The sequence below is a fragment of the Schistocerca piceifrons genome, chromosome 2 (genome assembly GCF_021461385.2).
Source record: "Schistocerca piceifrons isolate TAMUIC-IGC-003096 chromosome 2, iqSchPice1.1, whole genome shotgun sequence".
Lineage (NCBI taxonomy): Eukaryota > Metazoa > Arthropoda > Insecta > Orthoptera > Acrididae > Schistocerca > Schistocerca piceifrons.
Genome location: NC_060139.1, coordinates 309,360,227 through 309,373,813, shown reverse-complemented (window position 1 = coordinate 309,373,813; position 13,587 = coordinate 309,360,227).

Genomic DNA, 13,587 nt, shown 5'->3' with positions numbered 1-13,587 from the left:
TCAGCATGACCAGGAAGGATTCGGGATTCACACTCATAGCAGTGGAAGTTCAAAAAACATAACAAAATAATTTTTTTTACAGGTGAAATTTCATCATTTTTCGCTTACTATTGGCTGCATTTGTTGCTATGGGTACATTTTTCTTCACAAGTAAGAGAGATTCTTTGATGAATTTTGCACAGCATACAAACCATACTTACAGGTTTATGAAACTCTAGAATTTTCCAAATCTATTAAAAACGGTGGTAAAAATTGAGATAATTAACTACAAAATTTGATTTTTTTCTAAACATAAAGTTTAAAACGTAACAGCTCATTCATTTTTTCATAAATTAGATTCTAGAGTTTCAGACACCTGTAAGTATGGTTTGTATGCTGTGCAAAATTCATCGAACAGTCTCCTTACTTATGAAGAAAAGTGTACCTATAGCAACAAATGCAGCCAACGGTAAGTGAAAAAAATAATGAAATTTCACATGTAAAAAAACCTTATTTTGTTTTTGAACTTCCGCTGCTACGAGTGTGAGGAATGGTATGAGAAGCGGCAACGATCTCTGTGGGTGTCCTCAAATACTTCTAAATGCCACCAGAGAACGTCACGGTGCTTGGTTGCTGCCTTCATAACTGGCGTCCGTAGGTTTGGAGTAGCGAAGGTCGCGGGCGCGCGCTCGTGTGTGTGTGTGTGTGTGTGTGTGTGTGTGTGTGAGAGAGAGAGAGAGAGAGAGAGAGAGAGAGAGAGAGAGAGAGAGAGAGAATATGTGCTGCAACTAAGTGGGATCAGAATTAGTGTTACCAACGTCGATTTCAGTTCTGGTTTGTTTTTGTGTGTTAAAACACATATAATGCCTAATTTTACAGTGAGATTGAACTGAAAGCCCGTATGCATGTTTCCGCATTCCTCTGGAGGCTTAGAGCAACATCTGTAAAACACGTCACGCATAGCACCTAGTATGTGGACAAAAATACTGAGTCCTGCCCCGACATACTTCTGCTGGTGGGTGGCTGGCCGATTGACAATACATTTATTCTTAAAGAAACTAGTCGAATAGACTACGTACAACGTACAACACTTTGAAAATTTGTAGATAGGAACGAAACCCTCTAAAAGCTCCATAACGAACTGAAATGCAAGACATCGTTCAACCCTGTTATGTTCTCAGAAGTCGATCACCTTCCTAAACTCAAATACATAAACTATCATTTATACAGCGCCAATATCCAGGATTATGACATAAACGAAAATTTGAAGCAAAAAACTTAATGTGGACACATGCCCTATTCCAAATGGATTCCTAGATAGTGCATCTTTAATGTACGTTGTTCATTTTCTGTATTATTCAATACACTGGCAGGTTTATGCTTCTACAACAGTTAGTAAACATTACAACGTGCGTTTTCAAAGTATCAATTGAAAAATACATATTTTTAACACGTTCACCTATTAGCATTATCGTACACGTCACGTAACAGCTGTCGTACAGTTCATAATAGGTGTTCGAATATCCTATCGTGAGCTTCAGTGCCTTTGCACGTTCCTTAAGGAGGGCAGAGCGTTCACGATGCGAGGAAGCAGTTCATTTCGCTTGTTCCCTTTCGTTTATGCATCACAGACTTCTTCCGAGCCCATAAACAAAAGTCTAATGATGTAAAGTATGGCGGCCTTGGTGACCAGTTAATTGTACTGGGGAAAAATCCCACATGGCTCAATTTTGGTTCCACACCTATTCCTTATAAATGCACTGCGTTACATTCAGAGTGTCCATATGAAGTTTTTTGTTTCAAATGAGCGTTCCTATCATATTCCTGAATATAGAGCGTTCATCCTGGGACACATTGTGTAGGGTGGTTGGCGAAGCCAAAAACTGCTGAAAGGGGCGCAAGTAAATTACAGATACGCAATTAGATCTTAAAACAAAAGAAACAGATCGTTGTACTCGTTGAAGTTCTAGGATGAGAGCATTTAATTCGTTTTGGTTCTTGAGAACAGAGTTCTTGATTCTTCGAAGTTCTCGTTTTTACCATATCTAATTTAATGTAACTTTCATTTATCCAAAACTACTGTAATAATGGTGCTACTTACCGCGAAGAATGCAGACACCATTTTTTCCGTCACTTCATAGTCCTTTCACATTGCTGGGTGAACTACTACTGGGAAGATCCAAACGGGACGGAAGATTTAAAGCTGAGTGTCTCGTCGACGACGATATAATTAGAGATGGAAACTGCCGAACACGACACACAATTTTAATGACTTCAATCGTATGGCAATTGTAATCCTATTACCACGTATCATTTGCGCATGAACAAATTGTAAAATTTGAAGGAAGTCAGGCACCAACCACTGTATTGATAGCCGGTAGCATTATCGTTTAAACTGCAGCGGCGATACTGGGCTGTAAATCGTTGACATATTTGTCACTGCGTTACAAAAATAAAATTTACAGAGAAGACATTTCTCGTAAGCATGGTATTCTCACACACCGAAGCTGCATATTTGGCATCAGCTTTAAATGATTGCCCCCGGCTGTGGAACTCATCACGTATGACCTGTTTTTACGAATGGGATAGCCAATGCACTGTGTTGAAAAGGTGTCAGTAATTGGCCATATTTGAGAAAAACTCAATTGGTACAATGCGGTATCTGTCTTCTCCATTCTGGGCTTTGGAGTTAGTCATAACGCAGTCTTGTAAAACGGAAATTGGGTCATTTCACGATGCAGTTAAGTTTAAAGTAGGAGAGGAAAGTGAACAACATAACGCGAATTCAGCAAAGCATGTATCCTTTCCGGGGGGGGGGGGGGGGGGGGGGGTGGGCGGGCGTGGAGAGATGAACTGTAACCGGGAATCCGAGAGTGGAAAATCCGTATCCCTAACCCTGACTGGTTGTTGTGGTAAGTGATGGTGGTCATTAGAGGTTTGGCACTAGCTCAACTGGACAAGGATGTATTGTAAATCAACCAAGCTCTCCGTGAGAGCGTCATCCAGACTTGTTTACGAGAAGACTGTGGCACAATCGAAATATGTTACTATTCAAAAGTAATTTGGTTGTTTATTATTCAAAATTGTGATTGAGATATTTGCTTGTTAGGAAACCTTAGGCTCTATGACGCGACGTTATTGAAGATCGATACGTTGGATTTCCAGAAAAGGTTTCGTCTGAAGGAATTAAAGAAAACCGGGGATACACCAATAAGAATGGTTGGACGGGATTTAAATTTGCGGTTCCGTGCAGGACTCGAATGTCTTCACGAGATCTCTGCGTACCGCTCAAATTCGAATTTTAGTGCCACCGTCGTATATCTCGCTAACGGAAGTGGCCCATGATGATCTGTTATCCTGTAAATCAGCTGCGCGAACAAGACACAAAAATGAATTTTGCGGGGTACTGCGTACAGTCAGCGGAAGACCTACGCACCTACTAGTTTTAATTTTTGTTTCAGTGAGGACAGGGAAAGTAGTTCCCAGCCCTCGCAGATAACGTTTCAGCTGTGACAGATTTTCTGTTGCCACCTAAGCAGAATTTAATTCTATAATGTAACTCCGTTCATGTTCGACGAGTTCTTGCAGCATGCGAAACGATTGGCGTGGGTTAGCTAACAAACAACACACCGGAGTGGGAGGTGTGACTCACAGAGCGAGCCCATACGTTACGAAATCAGTCCTGTGCCGGCCCCTACTCAGTGCTGGCTCTCAGATTAGGTGCTCGTATTACCAATTCGGATGTGGTTTCATACTATCAAAGAAATGAGTCGTTAGGTGAAGCCTTGCGCACATGCTCTTTAATCATACATGTTTACATTAACAACATTAGTGGGGAACGTCGCCGAAGATCTCTGGACTAATAGCGAGATTCACTCGCCGAATGTTCTCTCGTAGTGTTAATATTTCAACCAAAAGATAACCACATTCATCTCACCTTCACTTACGTATTCCATTGATCATTCTGTGCACTTCAGGTGACCTGCCCATAAAACTAATGCTCGGATTTTCGCTGATCTCTTCTGACATTAAAATTTTGTATCTTATTGAGTTTCTAATATGAATCTCGATTGTAATTCACCAGAAATGTTCATTTAAGTGCAGATCTTGCATGCAAAGTGAACGATTTATTGCAATGACTCATCGCCTGTCACGTAGAAGCATCCGAAACAGCCGCAGATTTTCTGGTTTTAGAAGTAACAAGTTTCACTGAAGATAACATGAAATGCTACACTTATTACTAGCGAGTGCTCTTGAATATATTGGTGTAATATGTGAACTTAATAATTTTTTAAAATTATTTTTACGCACCCTCTAACTACACAGCTGTCTTGTTATTTGGTGTGTTTAAAAACTAAATAAGTATTTGGTATTTTTGCTGAGAATTTTAGATACATCGCTCTTACCGTTCTTAATTACACATCGTCACGCTTAATAACACAGACCTACCTTAGTTTCTATCATACCTGTCTTGTATGATGATGATCATAATATAGGCAATCATATGACGCTTGTGGTAAGTTTTGTAGGAGCCACTATTAATGATATATAGTTAATTGAGACTAGAAGTTAACACTGTGAATGCAAATACTAAGATAAAAAGACTCCAGGCGACTTCGTCTGGCTTACAGGCATACACCTACCTTGCAGTCGATTAGCTGATGCGAAGGATGATATTTGCAAAATGAAGAGGTTCAAACTGTGTTTTTGAGGAGGTTCTTATTAATCGTACTACATGACTTGGAGCAATTTTAAACTTTGAACATAATGTTTTCTTAGGAATGAAGGTCGAATCCATGCGGAGTATCTTCCCATATTACAGGTTCGCCACTAATCGAATGCCCTTTCTTTTCTGCAAAGTTTTGAAGTATGATCAGGAGAAACCTACAATCATAGGTGTCCTCTGCGGTGGCAAGAGGAGCACTTGCCCTCTGGAGAGTCGGCGCAGAATACCGTGGCCGGTAGATGCTAAGTCGTCAGCGCACGCGTTGGGAGAGCGGTAATAGTGGGAGTTGAGCCTAGTTTACACGACCACACTATGTTGCAGGCAATTGTGCTAGCGGCCACTGCGCATGCGCGCCGCGCGTTTACACAACTCATTGGTGAAATTAAACAGTTTCGGCGTGTTCCAACTTTGGCGACACTAGTTGCGTAAGTTTTGAGGTTATGTGTGTTCGTAGAATGTAGACAAACTGAAATATGAAGTAGGGAAAGGAGAATAATGTTCGCTGTTTGTATACAGGGTGTTACAAAAAGGTACGGCCAAACTTTCAGGAAACATTCCTTACACACACAAAAAAGGAAATGTTATGTGGACATGTGTCCGGAAACGCTTACTTTCCATGTTAGAGCTCATTTTATTACTTATCTTCAAATCACATTAATCATTGAATGGAAACACACAGCAACAGAACGTACCAGCGTGACTTCACTTTGTTACAGGAAATGTTCAAAATGTCCTCCGTTAGCGAGGATACATGCATCCACCCTCCGTCGCATGGAATCCCTGATGCGCTGATGCAGCCCTGGAGAATGGCGTATTGTATCACAGCCGTCCACAATACGAGCACGAAGAGTCTCTTCATTTGGTACCGGGATTGCGTAGACAAGAGCTTTCAAATGCCCCCATAAATGAAAGTCAGGAGGGTTGAGGTCAGGAGGGCGTGGAGGCCATGGAATTGGTCCGCCTCTACCAATCCATCGGTCACCGAATCTGTTGTTGACAAGCGCACGAACACTTCGACTGAAATGTGCAGGAGCTCCATTGTGCGTGAACCACATGTTGTGTCGTGCTTGTAAAGGCACACGTTCTAGCAGGACAGGTAGAGTATCCCGTATGAAATCATGATACCTTGCTCCATTGAGCGTAGGTGGAAGAACATGGGTCCCAATCAAGACATCACCAACAATGTCTGCCCAAACGTTCACAGAAAATCTGTGTTGATGACGTGATTGCTCAATTGCGTGCGGATTCTCGCCAGCCCACACATGTTTGTTGTGAAAATTTACAATTTGATCACGTTGGAATGAAGCCATTTGCACTGAAATGAAGATTGACACATTGTTGGATAAACCATTAGCAGAAGTGTACCCGTGGAAGCCAATCAGCTGCTGATAGTGCCTGCACACGCTGTACATGGTACGGAAACAACTGGTTCTCCCGTAGCACTCTCCATAGAGTGACGTGGTCAGCGTTACCTTTTACAGCAGCAACTTCTCTGACGCTGACATTAGGGTTATCGTCAACTGCACGAAGAATTGCCTCGTCCATTGCAGGTGTCCTCGTCGTTCTAGGTCTTCCCCAGCCACGGCTATTGCCCCGTGCTAATCCATACATCAAATGGGGATCTGTCAACTCCGCATTTGTAAACATTGCACTGACTGCAAAACCACGTTCGTGATGAACACTAACCTGTTGATGCTACGTACTGATGTGCTTGATGCTAGTACTGTAGAGCAATGAGTCGCATGTCAACACAAGCACCGAAGTCAACATTACCTTCCTTCAATTGGGCGAACTGGCGGTGAATCGAGGAAGTACAGTACATACTGACGAAACTAAAATGAGCTCTAACATGGAAATTAAGCGTTTCCGGACACATGTCCACATAACATTTTTTCTTTATTTGTGTGTGAGGAATGTTTCCTGAAAGTTTAGCCGTACCTTTTTGTAACATCCTATATATTTACTTTGCACGGGTGTTTGTGGGATTTCAGTGATGCTGATTACAAAAATAAGCAACATATTGCTGCTCCTGAGACCGTGATGTGCTATATGAACATAGTTTGACAATATCTGAGCTGCAGGGCAAAATTGATTCAGTTAGCAGCATATATATACAACTGAATTAAGAAAAATACAAGCAAATGCAATTCTAGCTTTAGAAATGCTTTATTTTTTGATTTTAGGAATATTGGTGACAGGAGGGAAGGCTACGCAAATCAAGAAGCTACATTCTTTTTTCAGTATCCATCTATTTAAATCGTCGAAGCAGTGCTGCCCATTCACATATGTCTGACTTTTGAAACAGTCATCTTCAAGATAGTAGTTTGCAAACCATTCTCTTCTTAAATGCGGCCTGTTTCGAACATTTACTGCTGTTGACGTTAATAATTATTACTGTTAATAATTATTGGTGTCACTGAAAAACGTCATCACCATCTTATAACATACCGAGTGTTCCCGATTATAATGCATGCAATGGGATGTGTAATTTCAGTTCTGGCGACAGTGCTTCATGCATTACAATATCTTTATTCCTTATCACGCAATTTATTCTTTTTAGAAGAAACGTTAACAGTTCTCGTGACATTCCAAGATAATTAAAAGAACTTCTTGGGTCTTCCATTACAAGTTATTTCAGCGAGGATGCTGAGCTACCGAGCTGATGTATTTTCTTCATCCAGTCACGAATCGAAACACGTTTCTTATTTTTATCTTATGCAGCGATTCCACGCAACAAGTCTTAACTCCATCACAACTCGTGCGACGTCCAGCTGCCAGAACTTTCATTTCAGACACGACTTAGGAACCCACAAAACGACGAAACTGAAGTACAGGGTTATTACAAATGATTGAAGCGATTTCACAGCTCTACAATAACTTTATTATTTGAGATATTTTCACAATGCTTTGCACACACATACAAAAACTGAAAGTTTTTTTAGGCATTCACAAATGTTCGACATGTGCCCCTTTAGTGATTCGGGAGACATCAAGCCGATAATCAAGTTCCTCCCACACTCGGCGCAGCATGTCCCCATCAATGAGTTCGAAAGCATCGTTGATGCGAGCTCGCAGTTCTGGCACGTTTCTTGGTAGAGGAGGTTTAAACACTGAATCTTTGACATAACCCCACAGAAAGAAATCGCATGGGGTTAAGTCGGGAGAGCGTGGAGGCCATGACATGAATTGCTGATCATGATCTCCACCACGACCGATCCATCGGTTTTCCAATCTTCTGTTTAAGAAATGCCGAACATCATGATGGAGAAGTGCGGTGGAGCACCATCCTACCATCCTGTTGAAAGATGAAGTCGGCGCTGTCGGTCTCCAGTTGTGGCATGAGCCAATTTTCCAGCATGTCCAGATACACGTGTCCTGTAACGATTTTTTCGCAGAAGAAAAAGGGGCAGTAAACTTTAAACCGTGAGATTGCACAAAACACGTTAACTTTTGGTGAATTGCGAATTCGCTGCACGAATGCATGAGGATTCTCTACCGCCCAGATTCGCACATTGTGTCTGTTCACTTCACCATTAAGAAAAAATGTTACTTCATCACTGAAAACAAGTTTCGCACTGAACGCATCCTCTTCCATGAGCTGTTGCAACCGCGCCGAAAATTCAAAGCGTTTGACTTTGTCATCGGGTGTCAGGGCTTGTAGCAATTGTAAACGTTAAGGCTTCTGCTTTAGCCTTTTCCGTAAGATTTTCCAAACCGTCGGCTGTGGTACGTTTAGCTCCCTGCTTGCTTTATTCGTCGACTTCCGCGGGCTACGCGTGAAACTTGGCCGCACGCGTTCAGCCGTTTCTTCGCTCACTGCAGGCCGACCCGTTGATTTCCCCTTACAGAGGCATCCAGAAGCTTTAAACTGCGCATACCATCGCCGAATGGAGTTAGCAGTCGGTGGATCTTTGTTGAACTTCGTCCTGAAGTGTCGTTGCGCTGTTATGACTGACTGATGTGAGTGCATTTCAAGCACGACATACGCTTTCTCGGCACCGCTCTGGCGGCAGAAACCTGAAGTGCGGCTTCAGCCGAACAAAACTTTGAGTTTTTCTACGTATCTGTAGTGTGTCGTGACCATATGTCAATGAATGGAGCTACAGTGAATTTATGAAATCGCTTCAATCATTTGTAATAGCCCTGTATATACTGGTTTCGCCGTGCCTAGAGTCAAATATGAAACCATTTGCGTGCAACTCATTCCATGCAACGAGTGGTGCAACCCAATGTCGTCGTGTAAACTAGGCTTTACGGTCAGGCGCTGTAGGGGAAATGCCAAAGGCTGGAAGGAAAGTGCCGCTCTGTAAACTGAAGCCTACGCTCAAATATTTTTGTAAATATTGAAGTTGAGCCTCTCCACACCTGCACTTGCATGGTGACCATTCAGAAATATTCGCTTTGATTAGTACCAAAAAAGAGTTTCGCTGAAAATGCAGCGATTTATTTTCGCTTGGCTTGTTAACCATTTGTAACTTTCAGAGAAGCGTCAGGAGTGGCGACTTTCGAGTTAAACTTACACAATTCTCTCGTTGCCATGTTAAATGTTACTTCTTTTGCCAAAACACAGCGGAGTTTACCCAGTGTCACCTCTCTAACATCTTTACGACTACCGAGAATGGTTTGGCGAATTGTAACCTCCTTGTCTTACTCCTCTTTAAATCCTGAATTTGTAGGTTTCCTGACAGTCTAATTAAAGCTGTAGCATTGTGCTGTATGTTCAGTAGCAATTCCCTGGTTCTGAAAGGATGTTTTACTGAAAGTAAGTCAGATCCTCTGTCTCGCAGAATGTGGTAATTCATAAACATTGATGCGTTTTATAATTTTGAACGCCGGCCGAAGTGGCCGTGCGGTTAAAGGCGCTGCAGTCTGGAACCGCAAGACCGCTACGGTCGCAGGTTCGAATCCTGCCTCGGGCATGGATGTTTGTGATGTCCTTAGGTTAGTTAGGTTTAACTAGTTCTAAGTTCTAGGGGACTAATGACCTCAGCAGTTGAGTCCCATAGTGCTCAGAGCCATTTGAACCATTTTTATAATTTTGATCATACGTGCGCCGTTGCCATTTGGGGCAGCAGTACCCAACGCACTCTCCTAGACTTGCCTCACTTCACCTGGTCGGGTTGATCACCGAAATTGCCCTCAGTAAACTCGTGTTGGACATGATGGAATGTGTCTACCTGACTCCTCTTGGAGCGTATATGTGCGACTGCAGGGCTGCGTTGTGGATAGGGGATCCTATACAAGACCTGAAATTTGTTGAAACTTCTTGTCAACGATATTGCGAAAAAGTCTGGCACCAGAGACAATCTGTCCACGACTCTGTGTTTATTTTTTCATAAAGTGCACAGCCTGTGCAATCTATGTCTAATAATAAAGCTGTAAAACGGTCGTGTCTGTATGCGTGTCTGAACACGCCCATCTCCGAAACAACTAGACGAATTTTCATGGGGTTTTCGCCGCATGAGTGTTACTCGGACAACACCTAGGCTTTATTTCGTCAAAATAGTTCGAAAAACAGATACCGTAATTTAAAATTTTATCTAAAATCCTTTGCTCCGCTTAGTAGTTGGCGTGGTACACCAAAGAACCAGTAGATGTCACTGACAGTGAAGTATTTCAGAAGTTTACATCAGTTACAGAATCAAGCGCCGCTGTCTTATCTTTACAAATACATACTAACAGCGAATTTATTTGGGAAGGGTATATGGATTTACTGGTTTCACTCTGTGTATGAAAAATTTAACGACACTGCTTTGCTTCTTTCAATAGGTTTTATTTATGTATTTTTGCTAGGAAAAATGAACTTAAGATTGCTTTGTGATTTGGATGCCTATGCCTATACATTACCTTTCGGTTTCGTTTTGTTTACGAATAAAAATACCTATAAAATGGATGAGTCTATCTGTACACACAGGAACGGCTATGTGATCTCAAGAATCAAATGACGATTGTGAGGCGAGACTTGCTACGGCTCGAGAACGTCAGGCATTAAGTCGCTCTATGGAAACTCCTTCCGAAAGCGGGGCGCGAGCTAAGTCTGATCGAGAGCGTCATGCATTATCTTGCGCCTCAGAACCTTTAAATCACAGAGGCTTAACGTTACTTCTCACCATTGTAACATTTTAGGAGCGGAAATTCTGACAAGAAGTAGGGCAGGCAAGCGAGTTGTCATACACAGAATCCCACCTATTCTTAACAGTTCAACATTCTGCTTTGGACAGTTCGGAGTGGCTTAAGTTATGCCATGACTATAAACAAAGCACAAGGCCACACACTGCTAATTGCAGGCCTGGGTCCTAGTGTCAATTGCTTTTCGCACGGCCAGCTCTACATGGCTCTCCCGTGTTAGTGAAGCAAACAAACTCTTTGTTCGTGTCTACAGTTATATTACTAAGCGAGAAGGCGAATTGGTTAGCACACCGGACTCGCATTCGGAAGGGTGACGGTTGAAACCCGCGTCCGACCATGTTTTCCGTGATTTCCCCGAATCTCTCCATGCAAATGGCGAGATGGTTCCTTTAAAAGGGCGCGGCCGATTTCCTTCCCCATCCTTCACATAATCCGCTTGTGCTACTTCTCTAATGACTTCGATGTCGACGGAACGTTAACCCCTATCTCCCTTTCTTCCTTCCAATCATACTACTTCAAACATTGTATACAAAGAAGCTTCGTAAGTCAAAAATAAATTTCGTACATATGAAGTCTCGGGCGCGGCTATAAATAAAAATCCGGGCAATGCCAGGTTTCTCAGCTAGTGCATAATAAAACACCATTTACGTTAATTTCTTTAGGATGTTCTGTTGTCGTTTTCACACAAGCGTTTGTTATTATTTCGGAAAACGAATTTTTGCTTTGATTGGATTACATCGTAAGTGATACTTACTAGACGTAAACATAAACCACTGACTGCAGTGTTCCCTCGTCGCACGCTGAAGACCGTGGTTCTTCATTGCCTCGTCCTGCAGTGTACGTACGGCAATCTCGTCCCTCTTCCCCCCCCCCCCCCCCAAGCAAAATGAGTCAGTTTTGCCTGCAACTAGTAAGGGAGACATACTCCCAAAGGGTCACCAATTTTGTTTATCTTTCGCACGGTTGTAGTACGTACTTAGCTGTAACAAATGCTACTCCAGTACGAACCAAGCTAAAGCGTTTGAGGAATCGAGGTTGAGTGTTGTACGAGCCTGTTGAATACCACACTAGAGGGCCAGCCGTCGAGCAGCTGTTACTGCAGTCGGCTAATGCGGGTAGACCTTAGAGGGGTTGGACAAAAACAAGGAAACACAGCAAGAAGTGTGGGCTTGAACATAAATACTGATACCTGCCAAGCTTACCGATTGCTCTGGTGTTTGACGACGAACGGGGCCAGTGGAAGGTCCTCAACACTTTGCATGTGCCAGTCGTGGTCAGAAAACTGTTCAATGTGGTTGTGAGTGCATTGTGTCGGAGTCACGAGAATTTGAAAGTGGGCATATGGTGCGTGCTTCCGCAACCAAGGTAGAATAATTGTTTTATGTATCAAAAGGCACCGATCGAAGATTTATAACGTATACAGTGAAAACGGAAAAATCTTCCGCTATTTCACAACGCGTACGAAAATGTGTGTTAAGTGATCGAGATGGACGGTCGTGTCGCACTTGTAAACGCGCTCACCACAAAAACAAATCGAAGAGGGAGCTCCATAAGCAAAGAACTGCAGGGCGAGTTGGAATTCCAAACCCACTCACCAGTGATGCAAATGCCCTTAACAGTAAAACATGGTGCCGAAGCCATAAAACTTGAACTGTGGAACAATGGAAGAATGTCATTTGGTCGGTTGAGTTTTGTTGCACGCAGTTTACGTCCAAAGAGTGAAACATTGTGGGCTTTAGTGGTTACTTGGGCATCCAAATCGTGGTATTCCATGGGCTCTCAGATTACTTTGGAAAGTTGGAGTGCATTACTGCCAAGGATTATGTTACCATTTTGGTTGATCAGGTGCATCCCATGGTTCCCCAATGCTGATGCTGTACTTGAAAACGACAGTCCCTATTCTCGCAGCTCAGATGGCCCAGGACTGGTTTTGTGAACACGATGATGAATCGTCGCATCTCCTCTGGCCAACGCTGTCGCCAGATCTCAGTATTATTGACTCTTTGTGGTCTGCTTTTTAGAGAGAAGGGTGTGTGATCGGCACCCACCTCTTACTATTGCTGCCCGAACTTGGCACTATTTTGCAGGAAGAACGATGTAAGATTCCCTTGAAAACAGTACAGGACCTGTACTAATCCATTCCGAGATGACTGGAAGCTGTTTCGAACGCCAACGCTTTTCCTAGACCGTATTAGGCGTGATAGTGTGTTCCTTGTGTTCCCATATGTTTGCTCAACCCCTGTAAGTCTGCACATACAGCGTTCCGGTCTAGACTATTTTTTTCAGACGCATTTATCGCTGCAAGGAAAGGAACATAATAAAAATTTTAATAATAATAATAATAATAATAAGGATCGAATCAAGGCGTGGTATACTAGAGGTATAAGAATAAGTGAAAATTTATTTAGCAATGTATTCAAAATGTTATCGCAGTGAAGACACTGCAGGCATTCTTCGTCGTCATTTGTAGGCTGACCGCATTTGGAGTGGTATCTTTCATAAAATCACGGAAAACATTGTACAGACTAGCAACGAACACATTTTATTAATACCACTGATACGCGCATTTGACTTAATAATGGTAGCTTAAAACACCTCATCAATGTTTAAAAACAATGGCCGTTCAAAATTTATGACGCAAACCATGCGATTTCAACCATTGAGAAAATATCTCTGGAGTGAGCTTTGCGTTCTGCGCATGTTGTCAACATTAAACCAGGATTGTCAAGTGTTTTCGGGACTTCACTGTGCGT